Below are 8799 nucleotides of genomic sequence, written 5' to 3'. Positions count from 1 at the left end.
GGGAGCCCAGAGACCAGCCACCCCTACAAATGGAACAGCAGGGGCGGCTGCTCATACGAGCAGCCCCTACAAATAGGTCAAATTTATAGGGGCGGCTTACTCACCAGCTGCCCCCAATGTTGAGATTTATAGGGGCGGCTCAATAACCAGCCGCCCCTACAAATGCTCCAACGAATAAATACTCGGCTCAGCTCCTTATTCCAGAGGCTTCTGCTCATCGCTCCGTTCTCTTCGCTTTCTCCCTCCCTCGCTCTCCCGACGCCGACAGGGCGATGGCCGCTGGCACACGCGGCAGCGGCGCGGGACTGGCCCCGGCGGGAGGCGGCGAGGGCCCTCGTGCGCTCGGTGGCTGCTGCTGCGATGGCTCTTGGCACCTCCTCCGGCGCGGCCCTCACCGGGCAGGGGCGGCGCGAAGCAGGGCGGCTCTCCACTGACACGGTCTCCGTGCATGGGAGGTGCTGATCTGGCGCGAGGCCAAGCGGATCTCCTCCTCCGGGGCAGATCCACTCTCCCGAGCCCTCCCTCCCTCCTCTTCCCGGTGGATCCGGCGAACAACGACTGCGGAGGGCGCGCCGGCAACGGAGGCGTCGGATCTGGGGCGGATCTACGGCGAGGAGGCAAATCCAACGGAGCCACACCAGATCTGGCTCTCACCCGTCTCGGCCCCTATCGTTGTCCCCACCACTGGTGCAGCAAGGCTTTTTGCTCCTGGTTGGGAAACCCCTTTAGTCGCAGTTTCCCAACCGGGAGCACCAATCCGGGACTAAAGGTACCCTCCTTTAGTCCCGGCTTGACGTCCGGGACTAAAGGGGGACCTTTAGTCCCGGTTGGAAACACCAACCGAGAGTAAAGGGGGCCTCCAGGCCTGACCAGGGACCGCCACGGGGCAGGACATTGAGTCCCGGTTGGTGTTACCAACTGGGACTAAATGTCCCTCTTTTTTTTTCTTTTTCTGGTTTCTATTTTTGGTTTCTTTTTTCATTTAATGATTAGTTTTGATATTAAAATACATTTTCGAATACGTTGCTAATAGTAATATATATGTGTACTTCGCACGCGTAAGTTTTCGTTCGAACTTTGTACATAAATAACAAACGAATATACGCGTACATGCATATATATATGATGATCATATATATACACACGTTATTTTATGTACATATAATATGTGCATATATATATATATATATATATATATATATATATATATATATTACAAAGGTTTGATATATAAATTGTTTATGTCCTTAGCAATTCACTCCTCCAAATTTGGCATCCACGTTTCGTTCGGGTCATTGTAGAACTCGCTGTTGGGGTTGATGACCTGGTCATTTAGAAATCCTGCTATAGTCTCTCGAATTGCTTTAAGTTGGTCAAGTCGTATGACTCTTTCCCTCAACCATTCAGTCTTCAATAAAAGTTAAAGGAAAAGGTATTAATATATATATATATATATATATATATATGTATGTGTATTGCTCATGTAATTACTTATACAAATAAGAGCAATAAAGAAATTGTAAATATACGATCGAAATAATATAAAGGAAAAAGTATTTATATACGTACTTTGAGTTGCTCTTCAGGAGTTCTCTTTGAGTACGCCATGATGAACTCGCAAACATAGTATCCACAGTAGTTGTTACCCTGCTCCTGCCTTAGAACCCACTTTTACGACAAAAAAATCAATTAGGGTGAATTGAAATCATCATATGGTGTTAATTGAATATAAATGTGTAGTTATAGTACTTACTTTGTGTGCGATTACACCCAGTGGCGTTTTGCAATGTTTCATTTTTTGTTCCTCAATGAACCTTTTCCAAACCCTGCTCCCAATAAAATAAAAAAATAATTTAACCTTTAATAATTATTGAGAGATCGGCGCCATTATATATATATGTTGTTATAGAGAAACTAAATTAATTATCCTTGTATGATATCTATCATGTCTTGATACTCCGTTTGCGGTTTTCTCAACGAGTCTAAGATTTTCAATCTACTATTGGTCATACCGATGACCATCAATATCCAGTGATTATTGCATAAACATATATATATATATATATATATATATATATATATATATATATATATATATATATATGTGTGTGTGTGTGTGTGTGTGTGTGTGAGAGAGAGAGAGAGAGAGGTAACTAGCTAGTAAGGAAATATTGGTGTCCCATATATATGATCGACATTAATTACTTATAATAACACTCACTTGAAGTTGTAGGGGAAGAGTATCTCCTTCTTGTCGCGTTGGTTCACTAAGAAATTCATGAGATTTCTCTCAGGTTGAGGCTTACAATCCTTCGGGGGGTTAGGGTGTTTGTATACGACATACGGATCAACGAACCCAACATCATTATCCTTTCTCTTTCTAAGTTCTGTCATCTTATATCTGCATACATGAAAATTGTGAATATATAATAAAGAAATTGTGAATATAGTAGAAAATAATCACACTTACAGACAATAGCAGCTAATGAGACTTTTATCGAGAGAGTCCAGGTGGCATAGTTGGTGTAATTCTGGAAGCTCGACATAGATAATGTCATTACCACGGAAGTAATGGTGGTTTCTAATTCTGACAGAAAGATAGATTTGTCCCGCATCAGACGCCGACATGTACCACCCGTTTAGCAGGTACATTTGCGTACCCAGTTCACATAATTTCTCTGGGTTGTATAGACTCTAGCATGGTACAAATTTCTTGTAAGGATCCACTTCTGGAGCAGATGGTCCTTCAGCGAGCACTTCGGCAAGGTTCAAACCAGTGTCCTCATAAAACCGAAGAAACGACTCATAGCTGCCTACCTCCTCCACTAAGTTTAAGTTTGAACCATATTCGTTAGGAACGACAAGGGGGGATTGATTGTTGCGATTGTTGTCCGAGTTGTGCAACACCTTTCCCTACTCTCTTCTTTTTTTTTGCATCGCCTCATATGACTTAGTGAGAGAGCGGTCATAGTCTGATATCGGTTGTTTCGCGGCGCTCTTAAGATAATCCCGTTTTTTTGTTCTAACTTCTTTCTTAGCTGATCTGGAGGTAGGAAGAAGTATGATGGCTCCGGGTTCTCCCTCGCTCGTCGTGCCTGATTTACACCTTCAAAGAAATCTGTCACTTCTTTTTGTACTGCATCCTTTAATTCCTATTCACTTTTCTCATAAGATAGTTTTTGGGAAATAACTGGATGAGTATTTGCTTTCTGCTTCTTTGCCAGCAGGCAGGGCAACGGCTTCGTTTGCGGGGCAGACCTCTTAGGGGCTGGCTTCCTTGGAGGCGGGGGAGGCGTTGGAGACCGCCTTGGAGGCAGTGCAGACTTTGGAGGCAGCGGAGGCGTTGGAGACCTCGGCGGAGAAGTTGTGGACTTCCTTGGAGGCGGAGGAGGAGTTGGAGATGGTGGGGATGCAGCAGTGCCTATGAAGGCGTCATCATTGCCTTGAGCACTATGATGGTCGGGAGAAGCAACAACTGGACTTTGGTTGGCGGAGGCCCTACTTGGTGAGTGCAAAAAATAATGAGATATAAGTAAATGCTTATTATTAGTCATGCCCATAGAAAATTATCAAAAATTTGTTTTGTTAACTTTTGTCCGCACCTAATGTCTACTAGCAGTGGAGCAGACTCCCTAGGGATAATGATGTAGCGCTTGCGCCATAATATATATGCCTTCTCTGCTTCTCCTAGAGTCTTCTCTCCATCACCTCCAGGAATGTCAAGAGCTAGATCCTCATAACCTTTGCTCACTTTATCCACTGTGACCCTAGCATATCCAGGTTGTATTAGTGCCCCATAGATTCTTTATGTCTTGGTAGGGTCTAGAGGAGTAAAAACACTGACATCAACCTTGATTGTGTCATTCCCCCTTGGAACATGTAGCTCAATTGATGTCATTAGAGTAGTGACATCATCCACGGGGAAGCGCAGCGCTGTGTCATCTTGCTTTGGCAGCTCAGTGGAAGCACAACTGCTTTTCAATTAACCAGGGGGGCTAATATTAACATTCATTCCTGGCTCTAATGCCTGCCTCTGGGCACTCATTGCTATCTGCACTTGCTTTCTGATTTCTTCCTGCATTCTTGCCTCCATTGCTTTTTCTCGCTCCTTTGCTTCAAGCACCATTCCCTCCAACATTGTCACCCGCACTGCTTGCTCCTCCTTGCTTCTCTGGTGGCTTCGGTAGGTTTCCCTATCATTAGGGAAACCATGAACCCATGGAGTGTTGCGTCCTAAGCCTCTAGTTCGGCCAGTGTGTTTAGCAGTCCTAATGGCATACGTTAGCTCATCCTTCTCTCTATTGGGCTTGAAACACCAATCTCTTTAGCTTCTATAGCAAAAGCCAATCGGCGTGCTGCTATTTCAAGTTTTTGCCCATACACTGTCAGACCGGTCTGTGGGTCGAGTCTTCCCCCATGATCAAAAAACTAATTCTTCGAGCGTGAGGGCCACTTGGCTGATTCTGGTTTGATCCCCTTGGCAATAATGTCCGCTTCCATTTTTTGCCACTTCGGAATGGCAGTATCGTAGCCACCTGATCCCATGTCATGGTGGTATACCTTTTTTGGGCATTCTCTTGGTTCCTTCTCACCCGTGCCTCACCCTCTATTGATGTCTTGTACTCTATGAAATCATTCCAATAGGGCCTCTATTTCGAGATCGGGCCCATAGCAGTATTAAAATTCGGCGTTTCGTTCTTCTTGATGTATGTGCTGTATAGGTGTTTCTTCCAAGTCTGGAATTGTGTGGCCATCTTCTTCATAGCCCACAATCGAACTAGCTCCTTCAATTCATCATCGTTGATATCATCATAATCATCCGCTTGCAACATGAAATGGGCAAGGATATCATTTCAGAGCAAATTCTTGTCAACATCTGAGACAAAACTAACATCAGGCTCGTTGATCTTTTTCTTCCATTCACGGATACTGATCGGAATTCTGTCCCTTACAAGGTACCCATAGTGTTCCACGAATTTCCTTTTATGTGGACCAAGTGGTTCGCCTGTCTCGATGTTGAATTCCGATATTATGTACCGGCCCTCCAGTGGTTTCTTCGGTCCTCGAAAATTTTTGCTCTTCGCCGTCGTGGTCGCCAATCCAGAGGGCTACATATAAAAAAATAATAAATAAATATCTTTTGTACACAGAAATATATACAATATTCACATATAATATATATTTAGTATATATACCTCGCCTGTATATTCTTGCAAAACATTTTCTTGCTCATTTTCAAGAGCTAGGTATTGACTTACGTCATCAACATCCTGCTCACCAGCATTGGCAATAATATTCATCATTTCTTCCTCCATGTTGTCTCCCGGGGTAGCCATATCTAACAAATTTAACAAAATTTAAGTCACATATATAAACAAGTCATATATACAATAAGTCATATACAAATTTATCTAAGTCACATATATATAAACAAGTCATATATGTACAATAAGTCATAAACAAAATAAATCTAAGTCACATATATAAACAAGTCATATATATAAACAATTCATATATGTAAATAAGTCATATATGTACAATAAGTCATATACAAAATAAATCTAAGTCACATATATAAACAAGTCATATAAATAAGTCATATAAACAAGTCATATATATAAACAATTCATATATGTAAACAATCATATATGTCAACAAGTCATATATGTAAACAAGTCATATATGTAAACAAGTCATATAAACAAGTCATATATATAAACAAGTTATATATGTAAACAAGTCATATGAACGACGAATTCGCCCTAGCGAGAACGGCGAATTCGCCCTAGCGAGAACGACAGGGCGAATTCATCGTTCTCGCTAGTGCGAATCGTCGTTCTCGCTAGGGCGAATCGTTGTTCTCGCTAGGGCGAATCATCGTTCTCGCTAGGGTATACAACAACGGGGCAGTGTTGCTCCGCATATACAACAACGGGGCGGCGTTGCTCCGCATATACAACAACGAGGCGACGTTGCTCCGCATACAACACAACGAGGCGGCGTTGCTCCGCATACAACACAACGAGACAGCGTTGCTCCGCATACAACACAACGAGGTGGCGTTGCTCCGCATACAACACAACGAAGTAGCGTTGCTTCGCATACAACACAACGACGGCGTTGCTCCGCATACAACACAACAAGGCGTTCCTCTGCATATATCACATACAAACACATATCGACGTACGTAGGGGTCGGCGGTGATGGGCGTCCAGAGGCGGTGATGATGAGGGCGGTGTCGGTGGCAGGGCCGGGTGGCGTCGGTGGCGGCGCGAGCGTCGTGGCCGGCCGGGCTGGGGTGGAGTCGTCAGGGCCACGCGCGCGACGTCAGTGGCGGCGTGGCGTCAGGCGCTAGGGGCAGTGTGGCGTTAGGGGAGGCATGGCGTCGGGCGTCAGGGGCGGCATGCGTCAGGGGCGGCGTTAGGGGCGTGGCGTGGCGTTAGGGGCGGCGTGGTGTCGGGGCCGAGCGTCGGGGCGGTGGGGGGTCAGGGCGCTGGGCCGGGGTGGTCGGGGGGCAGTGCGTCGGCGAGCGCGCTTAGTCGGGGCGTGCGATGTCGGGGCGGTGGGGCGTCGGTGTGCGTGCGGGTGCTCGTGAGGTGCGGCATCGATGGCGGATCGGACGAGCGGTGGCGGGTTTGTTAGGGCTTGGCTCGGTAGTGGGGAGGAGGAAGAAGAGGGGCTGGGACAGGCGCAGAGGCTATATAAGGGAGAGGACCTTTAGTCCCGGGCGCCACCACCAGCCGGGACTAAAGGCCCATTAGTCCCGGGCCCTGTTAACGCCCGGGACTAAAGGTCGCACCTTTAGTCCCGGCTGGTGGTGGCGCCCGGGACTAAAGGTTTTTGGTGCGCAGCCAAACTGCAGTTTCGCTGCCCGCCAATTCATTAGGATTTTAATATATTTCTTTTTACACAAATGATAAAAGGATAGTTAATTGCACAGAAAATTAAATAAAAGACATAAAAATATTTTAAAAAAATATAGATTCTATTTTGCTTTATTGCACACAGGAAAATTATGTGACCTAAAGTTTTAATTTTTTAACAAGTTTTAAAACACAATATAGTGTTTAAATTACTATTTCGATAATGCAAAAATATAGTGTTTAATTAAATTCAGATAAACTCTTGTGTTTCGACTAGAAATTTGTTTTCACATCATTTGAACGTGACATAATCCCACCATCAAACATAAATTTGTTTTCACATCATTTCAACATGACATAATTCCAACATCAAACATAAATTTGTTTTCACATCATTTCAATGTGACATAATTCAAAATCAAACATAAATTCACAATTATTACATAATATCTCTAATACACACTATTGAACATCAATATATATATCAAGCGGGTACAGTAGTGAACTTCTTCTTGATGTATGTCCCTTGGTTATGATCGCGTCGTAACCATGGAGTGTCCTCATCGTTTAGCTGGATGCTAGGGTCTTTGTTCACTGTGAAGGGTGAAATTCGGTCATCCTTTTCATAATCTTCTGACATGTCTGACTTGTCTTCGATTCCGACGATGTTTCTTTTTCCTAAAAGAACTATGTGGCGCTTTGGCTCATCATTGATTGGGTGGTTTTCATTTTTCCCTCTCTTCGGTTTTGTAGACATGTCCTTGACATAGAACACCTGAGTCACATCCTTCGCAAGGACAAACGGTTCGCCTTTGTACCCAATATTGTTGAGGTCCACTGTTGTCATTCCATACTGGTTGTCGACTGCTACGCCGCCTCTAGTCATCTTTACCCACTGGCACTTGAACAAAGGTACCTTAAAATGAGATGTATAGTCTAGTTCCCATATCTCCTCTTTGTGGCCATAGTATGTTCGCTTGTTCCCACTAGGGTCGGTGGCATCTATGCGGACAACACTGTTCTGGTTGGTGCTCCTTTTATCTTGTGCTACTGTGTAAAATGTATTCCCATTTATCGCGTACCCTTTGTATGTGAGGATATGCCACGATGGCTGCCTAGCCAACAAATACAGCTCCTCATCAATACTCTCATCACCCTGACATTCTTTTTGCAACTAGTCACTAAAAGTTTCCATGTGCTGACATGTAATCCATGCTTCAGGCTTCCCTGAGAACTCAGATCGGAGGAGGTTCTTATGTGTCTCGATATACGAATCTACCAAGGAGGAGTTCTGTAGAACTGTGTAGTGTGCTTTATTGAAATAATCATCACCCTTACCAATATATGTTTTCTTCCCTAGTGTCCCCTTTCCACTTAGTCTTCCCTCGTGTCGCGATTCAGGAACACCAATCGGGTTAATATCAGGAATAAAGTCAACACAGAACTCAATGACCTCCTCTATTCCGTAGCCCTTGGCGATGCTTCCTTCTGGCCGAGCATGGTTGTGAACATATTTCTTTAGGATTCCCATAAACCTCTCAAAGGGGAACATGTTGTGTAGGAACATAGGACCGAGAATAGTAATCTCCTTGACCAGATGAACTAGGAGGTGTGTCATGATATCAAAGAAGGAAGGAGGGAACACCAACTCAAAGCTAACAAGACATTGAACCACATCATTCTGTAGTTTCGTTAGATCCATTGGATTGATTGCCTTCTGAGAAATTGCATTGAGGAATGCACATAACTTCACGGTGGCTAGACATACATTTGGCGGTAGAATTCCTCTTAATGCAACTGGAAGCAATTGAGTCATGAGCATGTGGCAGTCATGGGACTTTAAGTGTCTAAATTTCTTCTCTGGCACATTTATTATACCCTTTATATTTGAGGAGAATCCAGGCGATATCTTAATGCTATCTAGGCATTCAAACAA

This window comes from Miscanthus floridulus, chromosome 16 (assembly GCF_019320115.1).
Source record: "Miscanthus floridulus cultivar M001 chromosome 16, ASM1932011v1, whole genome shotgun sequence".
NCBI lineage: Eukaryota > Viridiplantae > Streptophyta > Magnoliopsida > Poales > Poaceae > Miscanthus > Miscanthus floridulus.
The sequence above is the reverse complement of the archived record's forward strand: the minus strand, read 5'-3'. Positions refer to the sequence as shown.